Source organism: Macrobrachium rosenbergii, chromosome 34 (genome assembly GCF_040412425.1).
Source record: "Macrobrachium rosenbergii isolate ZJJX-2024 chromosome 34, ASM4041242v1, whole genome shotgun sequence".
Taxonomy (NCBI): Eukaryota; Metazoa; Arthropoda; class Malacostraca; order Decapoda; family Palaemonidae; genus Macrobrachium; species Macrobrachium rosenbergii.
Window position 1 is genome coordinate 3,697,261 of NC_089774.1, and position 11,323 is coordinate 3,708,583.

The window sequence follows — 11,323 nt, forward strand, 5'->3', positions numbered from 1 at the left end:
TGCTTATATGTATGTGGTCAGACGCAAGTAATTCCTCGCAGCCTGTAAATAGGAGTGAGTTGCTGTGCAAGAATTGGCAAAGAGGAATACCCAGAATATTAATTCCGTCCTTATTTTCAAAAGCTGAAAATGGCTAAAGAGAAAGCACGTGCTTACAATGCTTGTTATAGTCCGTGGAACGAAGTGAAAATATTTGGCAGACTGGTCGAGGCATCGTCTGTTTCAAACTCAAGACGTCGAGGTGATCTCAACACATCTGTGAATTATAATACTCCTTGATTCTGTGGTTTTAATATATTTATTACAGTAAGATATTCTGATAACATAAAAGCCTGTTTTTCCTTAAGCAACTTTACATGGTTTTAACGGCCCAGAAATCTTAAAGCTTTGTTTCACAACACTTTTGATCCCTATTAAAATGCGTAGCTGTAGCATCTGACACTTCTGATAATAACAGCATTTAGCAACCACATAATCAACTGAACGCCATGGCTTTAGAAATACTTTTTTTTTCTGTACAATCTCTCTCTCTCTCTCTCTCTCTCTCTCTCTCTCTCTCTCTCTCTCTCTCTCTCTCTCTCTCTCTCAAGTTTTTGCATCTTTTTGGATTCTGGGAAAACTGCTTGAGAAAGTTTCCATAATCAAGGTCCTTATGGAAGGAACTGTTTCAATTATAACTAGTAATACCTATTGTAACAACATAAAATGCTACATACGAAAATGAAATTAAGATCAGTGATATTCTGTGATCTGTCGAACTGTAGATTAATCCTTTTATTTACTGAACTAAACATTCATTCGATAATTAATGAAGCTATAGAGAGAGAGAGAGAGAGAGAGAGAGAGAGAGAGAGAGAGAGAGAGAGAGAATTATTGAGGTAACTCAACGCCTTCGAGCCTCATTTTCGTTATAATCGAGGATGAAATCATTGTGCGAATAACTTCCCACCATCAGACCACATCAGAAGTTAGTTTTACAATTGTTAAAGATGTTGTTTTAACATTTTTGAGTTGTCTTTATGCCAGCACGGGCTCTTGCTTTGAAATATACTTTACCACGGGTGGGAAGGTTAATAAGGTGTAGCTTACTCAAATTGGTGACAAATTTTAATGTTTTTATTTCAAAATAGGCGGATTTGGTTTTAATTTACGTTTATTTTCGGGGGCCTACGCCTATTAGCACCTGTGATTTATCAGGCGGTGTCTTTTTGGTTGCCAGTTTGTATTTTAATAATAATATAACCACAACTTTTTCTTTTTTATTAATTTGTCATATTTTCGTTTTCAATGTCTGAACATTTTTCTAATTTGTTGTTAATTTCTGATTTATTATATTTTGCTCTGTAAAATTCTTGAGTAATTTTCCTCTGATAAGCACAACTACCAAGAAGAGTTCTAACTAACCCCACCCCCCAACCCGCCCCTACAGTTCCGCAGTTAGAACCATAATTAAATAACCCCTCGGCCTCTCCCCCCAACCCCCCGCAACCAATACCAGCGCCAAACGGAAGGATATATTCAAAGTCTTCTGTTTAGTCAGAATGACGTTTGTGTTAAAGTAAATTTTTCTACATTTTCGATTACATTATGAAATAATTATTTATAGAACTTAATGATAATATCACTGGAACATTTAACAAAATAAAGAGTCGAATGCAATGAAATATAAGACTTGGTATTCCTGGAAAAGGCTGAGGGGATAGTGTTGGAACCTTTGGTTACTGTCATTTGACGTTAGACTTTCGTCATGAAGAGGTTTCTGTATACCTGGTGAACAAGGTAGGCTACTTTTACTTGCTGTAAGTGATAAAAAGCCTGCAGTTGGCTATTCCTTAAGCGTATGATTTTAAATGACGTTTGGCATTGTTTCTAGTATTTATTTTTGGGGGAGTAAATCAACTGAAATTTTGACGTGAGTTATTAAACAACCGGCTCTGGGGGAACACTTTCGTGGATGTCATCAGTCGGCAAAAAAAAAAAAAAAGTGAATTTAGGTTAAATGATATGAAAGGGTTGCTGGCACAGGGCGAGCGTATTTGCAAATTAAAACGAAATCGTTAGTCGTCAAGTCTTGTGTGAAAATGATCAGCATTTCGTGTGGTTGGTGGCTTGTGCCGAGGCCTAATGGAGAGACTTCAAACGCGGGTGGCAAGAGGCGTTTCTTTTTTTCTCTTAGAAGTGGCCAAAAAAACTTATATCTAAACCTAACCTTACCTAGGACGTTGTGCTCTTACCTGTAACCTGGTCGGGGAGGGTTTCGCCCACCCAGTTCCATAAAGATTTTGGGTATCATTGGCTACTTATAGTTTATACCTCCTGGTCTGTAATCGACCCACTTTTAATAAGGCTAGTATGTAGGATCCACTGAATTACCCGTGTTTATTTTTGGTTACCATCCTACCATTTCATTTGAAGTTTAAAATTTCCCTCATTTATGGACGGAACTTAGAACAGGTTAACCACCCTTGCATCGTCCCCCGCAATATTTACCGTTACACTGATTCGCCCAGTGTTTTGTGAAGTTCTGGAACTTGGCTATTTGGTGATTTAATAAATTGAAGACACCTGATATTAAATAGGCTACAGCTAATTGTCGTTTTAGTTTTAGTATTGGCTTAGAAAAGCCAAATATCTTCGCCTCAAGTTGAAGTTTCATTAAAAAATTTTAGGTTACGGCTGTATCGTGGCAAATGCCAGGTTACAAAATCTGAGGCAAGAGGTTGCAGTCCACTGAGAGCCTCCTATTGCCGTTTCAGGCCTTATAGTAACCCATCACCATTTGGTATGTGAACCCAGTAGCTTACGTCATGCATCTAGGTACGGACCAGGCCTAAATTTGGTCAGTCATTCCAAATCATCCTACCCTCATGGTGTAGGTTTTGGATAATTCGCTAGTTGTAATTGGGCGGTGAATTTGTTATACAGTGATGAAAGTGGAAATTATTCATGTATCCTTGTTTCATGGTTGGATGACCGTAGTTAGAATTTGGGCACAACGAAAGGCGGAAAATGACCGAAATAAATTTGATGGGAGTGGAACATTTGGAGTTAATGAGTAACAAGAAGTATTAAACGTCTGCCATTCGCATGATTTGCCCAAAATATGAAATTTACCGGAGGAAGGGGTGAGTCCTGTTACATGGTTTTTGAAGGTTTCTGACGAGTAACCTTGCAGAATATACAGCTTTAGTTACAGGATTTATTTAACTTGAAAGGGAACACGTTACACTGACACCAGAATACCAACAGTAGCCGCGTTAGTTAACTTGGATGTAGGTCTTATAGTCAAACTTACTTGTTCAAGAAGTTCAAAAAGTCGAAATTCAATCGGAAAAGTTTAGTTTTCTCCAGAAACACCTGACATTCTCAGTCCCGGAAGGACTCGTTATTTTAATCATTTTGACCAAAGGGCCAAATGAGTAGAATGCGTGTTGAGACATTATAACTTAGTCTAATGCGGATTAAATTGCTTATGAAGTATAAGGTGGTTTGTGATTATAGCTCAATTTACCTTTGCTAACCAGCCCTCAACGAAAAAATGTCGCGAATTCTGATAAAATGTTTTGGTTTACTGTTTTTTTTTTTTTATCAAAACGAAGCCGTAACAGAAATATATCGCCAACACTAACTACCCAGTTAGCGCTCAAAGTAAGAGACGGCGAACACATGAACAGTAGAACTTATGTCAATCTAACCAACCTGTGACGTAATCATAAATATTTTACAATAATGCTCTTTCGAGTATACCTCTATAAATGCCACTTAGTGCTGTTTCTTAGCCACGTAAAATAAGTCTAATCCTTCGGGCCAGCCCTAGGAGAGCTGTTAATCAGCTCAGTGGTCTGGTAAAACTAAGGTATACTTAACTAACTGTCACTCCGAAATCTTGACTGAATTTGAGAAACATTTTAAATACAATAAACTTTCAGTTCCATCCATTTCTGAATATCATCAGATTCCTCAATTTCTCCTTAGTTTTTTCTATATTGTTCAGTGTCGTGGGAAGTTTGGTGCAAGCTTCCATAAGCTTTTTATTTTTTGTTAAAGCCTGGTGTCAGGAAGTAAGGATTAATTGAGGGTCAATAAGACTACTTCCAAAGAATCACTTAGGAAAATTGAGGTGAAGTGGTTTTTACTGCAGATTGTTTTCGTTAGTGTGTTTTTAACACGTAGAAGGAAATTTTTGGCTAATTATTGGTTATTGTGGGAAACTAAGTGAATTTGTTCATTATATGGACATTCATGTTTCATTGTTGTGAAATCAGTAGTATTTGTACATTTCGTGACATGCCAAACAGTGCACGGAGTGTTTACTTTGTCGAATTGCACAAATATTTCAAGCATTTTTGGACATTTAACTGTTTGGTATTGCTTTTAAACCTTTTATGCATAGTTATGTTACTTTTACCTCACACTACGCACCGTCAACTATACTCAACTTTTTTTTCTTAATCTAGCGACAGCATGACGACCATTTCATACAAGTACTTGGTGACCAGGACGAAAGATTTAATATTCTAATTTTTTTTCCTCAGACATGTTACTGCCAGTTAACAATGGTACCGATTTGAGTGCGCCTGAAAAAAAGTGTCCGTAATTCCAAACGTAAACAGCATGGCCGTTAAAGTAAATGTGCGTTAAAAAGTATGGAAAATGCAGGATCCACTCACACTTTTCATTAGTGTCTCGGTACAGACATAACGTGTATTTGAGGAAGAATTATTCAAGTCAGCGCTCATCCGGAGCATTCAGTACTTAAACTATGCCATTAAGCAGCTGCCGCCCACTTGGCCACAGTATCAACCGTTAACATCGTTATTGACGGCGTGTGGACACAAAGGGGCCTCTAGAGAAATGTTAAAACTTCGTGATTGTTTTCGCTTTTAGAATGGTTTCAAGATAATGGATTGTTTTTGCCTACATTCATTAACGTTCAGGAGAGACAAAACCTGAGGAATAAGTATTGAGTTTTGTGAACTCAGTTCATAACGTAAATTTAGTATTGGTAGTAGTAATCCGAGAATATGATTGTTACTTTCATCAGTAAGTTAGTGTTGACCAGTTTTCCGTTTCCAAGAGGTGTTAAACATAATAACTAAGAAAAATAATAGTTGTGTTTTTAGTCTTGTTTTCGTAATTTTATGTAATCTGTTACGTAAGTTATTGTTCCCAATTATTCGCTTGCAAGATTCTAAATGTGACTTTATACTCTTAAATAATCAATTGCTTTAATGGCAACTGTATAATTTTTCTGAATACAATACCATGAAACGAACATATCCGCAACCCCAGAGTACCCATGTAAAGATTGGCTATCCTCAGAATGAACTTGTTAACATCAGCCACCCCCCAGTACTGAACACGGCGAAGGGACATTCCATTTGGCCGACAACAAACAGATGCACCGCCAGTATCAGAATGAGCTTGTTAACATCAGCCACCCCAAATATTAGCTTGTTAAGATAAACAACCCCCAGGTACTCTGGGGTTGCTCTTCTTTACAACGTCCGTATTAATCCTATAAAGAGAGATATCAAGTTTCAAATTTGATGATTGGTGATTTTCTAAAGTGATTTTTTTGTGTTGAGCTTATCAATAACTCACAAACCGCCGTCAACCCTTAAGGGGGATAGTGTCGTCAGTGCACCTCATGCGGTGCACTGTAGGCATTACTTAAGGTTCTTTGCAACGTCCCTTCGATCCCTAGCTGCAACCCCTTTCATTTCTTTTACTGCACCCTCCTTCATAATCTCTCTCTTCTTCTTCTTCTTCTTCTTTTAACGTGCCTTTTTTCCCCTAACAATAAATTGATTCAAAGTGCAACTGTGAGGTTTTCCTCCTGGTACACCTTTCAAACCTTTTCACTGTCATTTTACGTTTCAGCGCTGATTGGCCCAAATCATTTATTCTATTCCACAATCCGCAGTTAACAAATATGCTCGTTTTCTTTCAGGATGCGGAACACACCTGTGCCATGGAGTGCTCACTATATCTGAGCGAAAAGGGATCAAATGTGGATGACTGGTCAGATGGCATAGGGATTCAAGATGAACTCTGTTGTGCCGACGTTTGAGGGAGTTGCAGTTCAACAAGTAAGGCATTTGATTGAACAACGGTACAGTATGTGTATTTAATAGTCTTGACAGCAAACATACGTTTACTTTTTTAATATTCTTAATGAACTCAGTGGTGGCTTTGATAAATAACTTGCAGCTTAAGGCTAGGATGTTCAGAGCGGTATATTTGAGGTTTTAATCAGACGCCTCGAGAGAACAGCAATACTGTAATTAGGGCAGAGACTTACTGAGTTTGGGTGGGGGGACCTAATGTCCTTTTCTAGCCCAGACCGGAAGGAAAAGGCTAAAATAGGAGAGTGGGAACGTGAGGATTTAACTGTGTGGTATCTAGGAGAGAAACTGTCAACTGGTCATTCTGCCCTGCTTAGAGCTTGTGGTTTTTTGCTGTGACGATCTGCAAAATGTAGCTGAAGTCTGTCCTAAGTCAATACACAGATAAGTATTAGTTGCACAGTTCTTTTACTTAAGACCTCAGTCACCTAGTTTTTTTTTTTTTTTTATTCGTTTTGCCTTACAGAGGAACTTAAGGTAACGATGTGAGAATAATTATTTGGGGAAAACTCAGATTTTTTTTTTTTTTTTTTTTACCTTAGAATTGAATATTTACAGTAGGCTTATGTGGGCTACATGATTTTACGTGATTTCAGTACCCTACTGCATTGCACATGGTCTGCTCTACCATGATGGCAAGAATTGGGCGTGTGTGATGACAACATTTTAGGTTAATTTTATTTCACTACTACTACTACTACTACTACTACTACTACTACTACTACTACTACTACTACTACTACTACTTCCTCCTCCTCCTCTTCTTTACCCAGCGCAGTTAGCTTTAGGACAATTGTACCCTGACAGTGTCCTTAACATAAAACATCATTACCATGCTAGCTGGTATTTTCCATGTTACATTTTTGTGTTTTATATATTCTCCAGTACCTGTAGCATTTCAAGCTACTGGTTATAAATATGGTATCTCATCTCATTCGTTTTCTATACTTCTGGGAGTATGGCAACGTTGACTGCTCAGTGTCTCACCTTTTCAATTGTTTCACGTAGATGATTAAAGCTTCTTTGCTGACATTTCTGGCAGATTGATTATATTGTCTGCATAATTTAATTTCTCCATGCCTTATGAGGCCAAGTACCCATTTTAATCAAATATAGCCTCCATAACAAGTGGATTTACTAGATTGTGGATACCGTCAAACAATAGGCCTATTGATTTATATAATAAATTTTTCCTAGGCATTCTGTGAGAGGCAATTTAGCAAATACCCTTCTTAGAGTACAATTTGAACAGAAGTGAAGATTAGTTTTGGAATAAGCTAGTGAATTTGATAGGGTTATAGCGCCGTCCGAATACCTTCAGTTTTGTCCTGATTCGCAGACGTAACTAGACCGAGGTTCTGCAATCTGCCATTTTTCTAGGCTGGTTTGTTTACGACCTGTCACTTACACTGTCCTGAGTTGGCGTGGCTTCAAAAGAGTGGCTTTCACCTCTGCTTGTCAGTCACCATTCTCTCTCTCTCTCTCTCTCTCTCTCTCTCTCCTATTCAACCTCTTCTAAGATTACGTCTTAATGCACCTCCGGGCTTTTCTCCCAGTTCGCCTTTAGATCTTATAATTTATTCCAGTTATTGTCTGGATCTTTATCTTGCTGTCTAACCACTCCAATTCCCTCTTTTCACTGTCCTCTAGTGCAGAATGGGTGAACGTACCCCAGTGCTACTAACCACTGAGACACCAGCATTGGTCTAGTATTTCACTGGTTGGTAGTTCATTATCCCTCTGGAGGACATTATTGTTAACTGGTACCTGTTTACAGTAATAACTATAATTTTTTTTTTTTTGTCCTGCTTCGGTTTATAGCTTAATTGGAAATGGCTTTTTCATGTAGATTTTTTTTTATTTCTTGTCTTGGTTAAAGAAATGAAAAATTAGTTTTAACAAAGCTTTTACTTTCAGGTGCAGTGTGGCCTTAAATGAAGATGAGGATTTCATCTTGAGAAGCATTTTGGAGGTGGAAAGAGAATTAGAGATAGACGTCCTGAAGAGACAGTGAGAATTTTGAGGAAGACCTGACTATTTTAATTAGAGAGTACCCTTTTGAAGACAGAATTGAATTGACATTCAAGATATCAACTCTCTCCCATGCATAACCTGGCTAATCACGAATTGGCAATTGAAACTGTATCTTACGTTAGTGCTATCCTGCTAGCCATATGTAAGTTAACGGTTAATATTAACTTCAGTAAGTTGCTTACTGTTATGAGGACACAACTTCCTCAGAGAAGTTTATCTTTAAACCACCAAACTTAGATGTTAAAACCAGCAGCAGAATCTGAGGGTAAAGCATTTTGTAATTATTATTATTACTAGTACAGTGGCTTAGCAAGACCATTGAGTAACTTATCTAGATGATATTAGGGCTGGCCCAAAGGACTTTGTCTCATGCAAGTGATGAGGTGTGTTTTAAAGTAAAGTTTTAGGAAGTCAGGCAGTAAGGTTGGAAGAGCTCCAGGGAAACTGGCTGGAACCACTCTACTGCCTTTCAGTAAAACAATCAAATGAATTACCATCCCCATTAAACTTATTCTTATTCCATTTGAAGTACAGTAGTAGTTAGGTTTTTGTAATTGTTGACATGAATACAGGCCTTGTATGAATGACTATAACCGGTACTAGGTGTCTTGTGTAATTAGTTTCACTATTGGTAAGCCTTGCTTTCTGAGTTATACTCGTGTAAAAGGTTATCCTCGATATTCCTTAGGCTCCCAGCTGCCTTGCTTCGACCCTATTATTTTTTGGTAATAAATGTCCTCTGCAGCTTTCCTTTGCCCTCCAGCTGGTATGTTTTGTGTTATTAAAAATTCGAGTATTCCTTTGGCCAAAAGCAGTTGTGTTTTCTACTTGCACTTTTTGGGGTTATCAGGGATCCTTTGAAGCAGTCTTTGGACACCCACCTGCCTCGTTTTGTTACCATTCCTTTGTGGTTTACAAAGTATGCATTATAACGTTCTGTTTTCTTCTTAGCTTTGCCTTGTGCCTTTTTCTGTGATTATTTGCAACATTCCTTTATTCCCTTGCTATATCACATTCTCTGATGGTTAAGTTTCATGTAGTATTAGAGGTTTAGGCTTTGCCCTCTACGTTTTACTTATGGTACTAAAGGTCCTGTAAGCCTCGGCTGTTTTCTGCTTGTTACTTTTCCATCAAAAGTCCTTGTAACATTCATCTGGCCCCAGCTGCCTTGTTTTCTGTCTTGCTTTTTTGGGGAATTGATCAAGTGCTGTTTGTGGCGTTCCATTGGCTCCCATCTTTTCATCTTTTCTGCCTCTCTCTCTCTTGTAGTTTTAAAAGTTCTTTGGAATATTCCTTTGTCAACCAGATGTCATATTTTCTACCTGTTGCTTTTATATTGGTTTTGAAAGTCATTGGCAGCATTAGGCTGTGAAGAAGTTATTTCCCACCTGTTAATTTTCGAGGTATGATATTAAAGGTCCTCTATGCATTACTTGGTCTCCAACTGACTTGCATTTTAGTCTCCTAGGTACTTAGTGTCAGTTGTAGTTTTTATTTTGTGCTCCCAGCTGTCTTGCATTTTGCTTTCCATGTAACTAAAAGTCCTTTGCAACATTTGTATACTGGTAGTCCTCTCGTCTTGGAAAAAAAACCCTGCGGCCACTCCTATGAGTCTAATAATGGCTCTGAGGTCTTGTTAAACTACGGTATTGTACCATAGTAGACTTATAGCTTACGGTGATTAATACTGCTTTGCGGCTTTTCTGTATTGTGTGACATTTATCTATTTTGCTAAGAGTAAATAGAGATACAGTTACTGTACAAAAATTGGTCAGAAATAGTGGTGATATCACAGGCTTTTGATTAGCTTACTAATATCCCTAGGCCTATAGTTTGCGTATTTGTTGTTAGACGCACTCGGTTATCAAGGTATGGATAGCCAATAATACCTTAGAAATGTAATGAGGCTTCTTACAAGGAATTGCTTGTAAAATTATTTTTGTTACAAATGTTTGTTCTAAATTTATATTTTTAAGGCCTAAATGTTATGTGGTTTGCCATGGTCTTTTGACGAAATAACTTTCCTTCCCTGCTTGTTTGTCAGTACTTTGAATCTGGCATTGCTACTGCTCACACAAATAAAAACGTTCTACAGTTGTAAACCATAAATTTAACAAGAATTAACTAAAATAAGTTTACTTTTGGGCAAAAACAGCAAAGTTTGTTCGTACAAATATGCCATGGGGGACATTTTAACTTAAGCTCAACCTGATAGCAATAATTCGGTTCACTGTGGGCATTACATGAGGGTCTTTGCAGTGTCCCTTCGGCCCTTAGCTGCAACCCTGTATGTTCCTTTTACTCTACCTCCATTCATATTCTCTCTCTCTCTCCCATCTTAACAGTTACTTCATAGTGCAACTGCGAGGTTTTCCTCTTGTTACACCTTTCAAACCTTTTTACTGTCAAAATCCCTTTCAGCTTAGAATGACCTCATAGGTCCTAGTGCTTGCCCTTTGGCCTAAATTCTATCTTATATCATCTTTTCTCGCAGTTATAGATTTTCCATATAAAATCGATCTTATTTCCTTTTTGCTCGAAAAAGCTAGAATTAGAATACTGTACCGTTTTACTATTGAATTTTCACTAATAAATTTGCTCTTGTTAATGTTAAGTCTTTTGAGTAACAAATTTGTTGTAATTTACTCTCTTCTGGTTACAGCTGTCATAGAATCAGAATTTTCTGAGAGTTTTTAATTGATTCTGTTAGGTTTAGACATCAAAATTTGCCTTTTTCAGTTTTTGTAATTCACTTCCTCACAGGTGCAAATTTCCATTTACAAAGTTTCGAAAGTGCTTTCCTAAGCATAAATTTAGACCAGTCTCTAAAATTCCTGTTTTTCATATACTTTTCTCAATGTAATGTCTTCTTTCTGCCCTCAGGTTTTGCATTCTGATCCAAAATCTTTCAAGTCAAAAGACATGGCAGTTCCTGTAATCGTTTTTCCCAGGATTTGCGACCGTAAAAGCCCAGTTTAAGCTAAAAGAAGTGTAAATCTTCCCTTATTCAAATGTGTAGTCTTGCTGCTTGTCTATGAAATAACTAAGTGGCCCTTAAATTTTTGACCTATCCACTTGTATGTAATAGTTCCTTTAACATTCATGGACATATTAGCCGGTTTGCAATTAGTGATGAACTTTCATTCCAGCAATAAGTCAAT

The 11,323-nt window shown here is 37.6% G+C and overlaps 1 long non-coding RNA gene across 1 annotated transcript; it reads left to right on the top strand.

Moving 5' to 3' along the window:
- Positions 1 to 1,659: 1,659 nt before the first annotated feature.
- On the top strand, positions 1,660 to 10,469 carry LOC136856060 (uncharacterized). Its single transcript, XR_010858211.1, has 3 exons — positions 1,660 to 1,779; positions 5,954 to 6,092; positions 8,046 to 10,469. It is a non-coding gene; the product is annotated as an uncharacterized lncRNA (long non-coding RNA).
- Positions 10,470 to 11,323: the final 854 nt, after the last annotated feature.